The 5,851-nt window shown below is 42.2% G+C and overlaps 1 pseudogene; it reads left to right on the top strand.

Annotated features, from left to right (window-relative positions):
• Positions 1-4,579: 4,579 nt before the first annotated feature.
• Positions 4,580-5,712, top strand: LOC100474304 (annotated as a pseudogene).
• Positions 5,713-5,851: the final 139 nt, after the last annotated feature.

Consider the following 5,851-nt stretch of genomic DNA (forward strand, 5'->3'; position numbering starts at 1 on the left):
ATGAATAATCCAATTAAAAATGGACAGAAGAAATGAACAGACATTTCTCCAAAGAAGACATACAGGGGGCCAACAGACACAGGAAAAGACGCTCAACATCACTCATCATCAGGGAAATGCAAATCAAAACTACAATGAAATATCACCTCACATCTGTCAGAATGGCTAAAATCAACAACACAGGAAACAACAAATATCGCCGAAGACATGGAGGAAAAGAAACCCTCTTGCACTGTTGGTGGGAATGCAAATGGTGTGGCCACTGTGGACAACAGTATGGAGGTTCCTCAAATAGTTAAAAATAGAACTTTCCTATGATCCATTAATCACACTACTGGGTATTTACCCCCAAAGTACAAAAACACTAATTCAAAGGGACACGTGCACCCCTATGTTTATTGCATCATTATTTACAATAGCCAAATTATGGAAGCATCCTAAGTGTCCAACAATAGATGAATGGATAAAGAAGAGGTGGTATACATACACAATAGAATATTACTTGTCCATAAAAAGAATGAAATCTTGACATTTGCAGCAACGTGGATAGAGCTAGAGAGTACTATGCTAAGCAAAATTAAGTCCGTCAGAGAAAGGCAAATACCATATGATCTCACTCATCCGTGGAACTGAAGAAACAAAACAAAGGAGCAAAAGGGAAAAAAAGAGATAAGCCAAAAAACAGACTCTTAACTATAGAGAACAAACTGATGGTTAATAGAGGGGAGGTGGGTGGGGGGGATGGAGGGAAATAGATGATGGGGAGTAGGGAACGCACGTGTCATGATGAGCACTGGAGGATGTATGGAAGTGTGGAATCACTATATGGTACACCTGAAACTAATGTAACACTGTATATTAATTATACTGGAATTAAAAACTTTAGAAAAGAACAAGTGTTGGAGAGGATGCGGAAAATTAAAACACTTATGCATTACTGCTGGAGTGTAAACTAGTGTACCTGATGTGGAAAACAGTATAGGAGTTCCTTAAAAATTTAAAAATAGGATTACCATATGATCAGCTCTTCCATCTCTAAGCATGTATCCCAAAGAATTGAAAGCAGGAGCTTAACAGGTATTTGTAGGCCGGCTTACCTAACAGCATTATTCACAATAGCCAAAATGTGGAAACAACCCAAATGTCCATCAACAAATGAATGGATAAACAAAATGAGGTAATGGAATATCAACCAGCTTTAGGAATAAAATTCTCATACATGCTACAGTTTGAATGAATGTTGAAAACATTATGCTAAGCTAATTAGGCCAGATGCAAAAAGACCAGTATTGTATGATTCCACTTATATGATGTAAATAGAATAGACAAATTCATATAGAGAGAACATACAATTATTTTTTATCGGGTCTGGGGGAAGGTGGGACAGAAAATTTGTATTTATGGAGTACAGAGTTTTAGTTGGGATGAAGAAACATTCTGGAGATGGGTGTTGAGGATGGTTGTACAACAATGTGAATGTACCGAATGCCACTGAAATGTATACTGAACAATAGTGAAAATGGCAAATTTTATGTTATGTATATTCTGCCACGATAAAAAAGAAAATTCCCTAGAATTCAGAATGGCAAGAGTCTGTGGCATTTGAGCCACAAATGGTTTCTTCTCCTTCCCCTTTCATATCCCACCTTGATCAAAATTCCACTCCAGGTATGTGGCCAAGAACACAGGGCTTCCTCTCTCCTCAGCTCCCAATCAGGGGGTTCCCTTATCTCACCAGGAGGGTTGGGCCACAAGCATTGCTCATCTCTCTAACTTCANGAACGGCAAGAGTCTGTGGCATTTGAGCCACAAATGGTTTCTTCTCCTTCCCCTTTCATATCCCACCTTGATCAAAATCCCACTCCAGGTATTTGGCCAAGAACACAGGGCTTCCTCTCTCCTCAGCTCCCAATCAGGGGGTTCCCTTATCTCACCAGGAGGGTTGGGCCACAAGCATTGCTCATCTCTCTAACTTCAAGTTGGAGTAGCTAAATTCCTGATGAGTATGATCAGGAAGTCAGGGGCTCTTTTCTACCCAATCCTCACCAGCAGGATGAAGGCTCTAACCCAGGCCCCACAGCAAGCCAAGAGAACTAGGGTCCTGGTCACCTCTGTCCAGCTTGCTTATGGGGCAAAAGTTCCACACTGAGAAAGGCAAGCAGAAAACACCATAACCCCCCACCTACCCAAAATCCGGACTAGTAATTCAGAGACCTTGCCCAAGGGAAGAGGCAGATCATAAGAAAAGAGGGCTCCAAAGCTATCCCTAAAGGAATTGACTTTATTTGAAATAGAGCACGGGAAAGCACAATCATAAAACCCTCTCAAAAACAATAGCTCCTCTTAATTTAGGGCAACAAACTAAACCATAGGCCAGCTGGTTAACCAGAGAGAACTGTGTAAAAAAACAACTATGAAGAGCCCTCCTAGGGTCAGAACAAGCCACAGAGACCAACAGATAAATTACCCCACCGGAATTTTATTGGCTTGGACTTCTGAGCAATTTGTGTGCCATGACATTGTCAAAAACAATAGAGCAATCACCTTGTAAATAGTGCAGCCTAAGGGCTGGGTGTAATACAAAATGAGTCACATAGCTAAACAGAAAGATCAAGGGCATAGCTAATGAACAAGGGCAGTGCCATTCCAGGGTGACTGTATACACCCTCAATATTGAGCCCTCTGAGGAGTGACGTCAAATGCTATGCACTGTAGGGGGCAGGATGGAGAGAAAAGTCTTCATTAAAATAGACTAGGCAAGTCACAAAATAAATAAACAAGCAAAAAATAAAAACAACCCCTAGAGAAGAGGGAGGGTAATCAGCATGCAGAATTAATACAGTATATTACCGTGCATGTCCGATTTTCATTAAATGTGTTTTATTAACAAGACATGCAAACAAATAAGAAAGTGACATCCTTATGCAGAAAAAAGGCAGGCAATCATTTCATCTATGAAAGGTACCATATATCATATTTAGCAAACAAAACCTCAAAGGAGCCATTACACGTATTTTTAATAGAATCCATGCTTAAGGAAGTAAAGGGAAGATCAGCTTCTGGCATGACAGAATGAGGAGCCCCACTGACCCACTCCCCAGTGAAACTGGTGAAAATTATTTAACAATAAAAAACCAACAATTCAAAGCCTATGAAAATGATCCTAAGGGCAAACAGCAAATGAAGAAATACACATTCAAGAAAATCCATGAACATAGGGTAAGAAATGTGAGTCTGGGGGCTCCTGGGTGGCACAGTGGTTGGGCATCTGCCTTCGGCTCAGGGCGTGATCCCGGCGTTGTGGGGTCGAGCCCCGCATCAGGTTCCTCCGCTATGAGCCTGCTTCTTCCTCTCCCACTCCCCCTGCTTGTGTTCCCTCNTATTCAAGAAAATCCATGAACATAGGGTAAGAAATGTGAGTCTGTGGTGTTTGAACCAAGACCACACCCTCTCTTTGTCCAGCTCAGAGACTATTCCAGACAGAGGCAGCCAAGAATACAGGGCTCTTTCCCCTTGGACCAAGAACACAGGGTCTCTCTACCTATAACTCTCAGCTAGAGGTCCCTCTTCCCAAGAGGTGCAAGATCAGTTTTTCTCATCCTGCCCCCACCTACTTGTTCCTGATGTTAAGTCTCATGTGAATGTAGTCAAGAGTTGGGGCCTCCCCTCTTCTGCCCAAATTCCACCCATGAAATGAAGGCTTTACCTTGGCTGAAAATAAGAGAGTCCTAAACACCCTATACTCAGCTCATGAAGCAGTGGTTCCATTTCAGGAGAGGGAAGCTGAAAAGATTTAAGTCTCTTGCCCTTCCAAACAGCTCCTTGAGTGGGAGTTCCACTCAGAGATAAAAGTACCATTGTGCCTACTCTTACTTCCAGAGCCCTAGTCAACAGATTTGAGAGCACAGGTCACAAAACTGGTAGCTCCTATTCTGCTCTCAAATGAACTTGAGACAGGGAAACTGAAAGGACCCCATGAAAGACTACTTTTTTCCCCCTCCTTTTCCTTTGTTTCTATTCTTGCTAGGACTGACACCCCTGCGTTAAACATGCCTTATAGAGCAGATAATGTTCTGAATTTTAAAATTCAAGGAGTTAATTATTTCTTTGGAGTCTTCCAGCCAAATAGATAACATCTAAGGAGTGATGAATGGGTTCATCATGAATGTTTTCTAAGACCACGGATTCAACAAAACCCCTGGTTCCAGGATATAAGTGACTGATGGAGGATACCTAAACACTCATCTTTGTTCCTAAATGCTTGAGAAGACATGTGCACTTGGCCACAATCCTCAAAAATAACAAAACAAAACAAAAAATTAAAACCCAAACTCCAAGCAAAGACAAGAATCATCCTTCTTTCCTTTCCAAGTCTCCCAGACGTTCTGTCTGTATCTGCACTCTATGTCGTCAATAAACTCTGCTCTCACTTTTCAGCTTGAATTTGATTTCTATTCTGTGTGAAGCCAAGGAGCCTCTTGACTAGTCCTGTGGGACCCCCTTCAGGTCCTTGAACCCAGCCAACTTGCATCAAACTGACTTCATTTGCAACAAAGCATGGAGAAGTTCAAGCGTAAGCATGCTCTCAAGAACAGTGGAAGTTGTGGGGGAAGACAATTGGGTGGAGGTTCATGAATCTAATGAAGATTCAGGCTAAACTGTAGGCTAGCTAGTTTGTAAGCAAGAGCTGGGGAATAGTTCACGTAGGAGGATCCCTCCTGAGGTCAGAACAAATATCAAACACTGACAGAGGAAACTATTCTTTCAGTGGAACCCAAATTTGATTGGATTAGTTTGTAGAATAATGTATGCCCAAGATGTTGTTGAAAACGATAGAGCAATGAGCCAAAAATTAGTAAATTTAACATCTGGATGTGGTTGGGAAAAGAGGGGAAGAAAGCCCTACCTATACCACCATCATCCCAGGGTGATTGTGGGCCCATACAAAGCTGCATCTTTCTGAGGAGCAAGAGAAAAGGGTTAACACTGTGTGTGTGGTGAGGAGGACACAATACACTTTTGTAAAATAATCCAGATGGAACTAAAAATAAACAAGCAAATGATAAGAACAAGCCACAGAGGAGGGGAGAGTTGTACCTGGTATTGTTCCAACATATTATCTAAAAATTCTAGCTTCCAACAAAAAAAAAAATTATGAGCCAAGGAAACAAGAAAGTATGACCCATGCAGCAGAAAAAGAAGGCAAGAAAGACTGCCTGCGAGAGTGACAAGATGCTGGATTTCACAGAAAAAGACTTCAAAGTAATCACTATAAATATGTTCATAGGGCTGCGGTGGCCACAGCTCAGTCACCGACAGGCAGCCCTTTGTCCGTGCCCAGGAGCTACACACCCTCAAGGTGACCAGCCAGGAGACGGTCACCCAGATCAGGGCTCGTGTAGCTTCACTGAAGGGCATTGCTCCAGAAGATCAAATCATGCTCCTGGCAGGCATGCCCCTCAAGGATGAGGCTACCCTAGGTCAGTGTGGAGTAGAGGCTCTGACCACCCTGGAAGTAGCCAGCTGCATGCTTGGAGGTAAATTCCATGGTTCTCTGGCTTATGCTGGGAAAGTAAGAGGGCAGACTCTCACGGTAGCCAAACAGGAGAAAATGAAGATGGGCTGAGCCATGTGGGGATGCAGTACAACTGGTGATTTGTCAATGTTGTGTCCACCTTTGGCAAGAAGAAGGGCCCCAATGCCAACTCTTAAGTCCAATGTAATCTTGGCTTTCCCCAGTAAAGCCACTTAGTTCAGTAAAAAAAAAAAAAACATTTAAAAAATAATGATTAAAGAAGTGAAGGAAGGTATGATGACAAAGTTGCATCAAATAAAAAATATCAGTGAATAG

This window comes from Ailuropoda melanoleuca, chromosome 17 (assembly GCF_002007445.2).
Source record: "Ailuropoda melanoleuca isolate Jingjing chromosome 17, ASM200744v2, whole genome shotgun sequence".
NCBI classification, from domain to species: domain Eukaryota; kingdom Metazoa; phylum Chordata; class Mammalia; order Carnivora; family Ursidae; genus Ailuropoda; species Ailuropoda melanoleuca.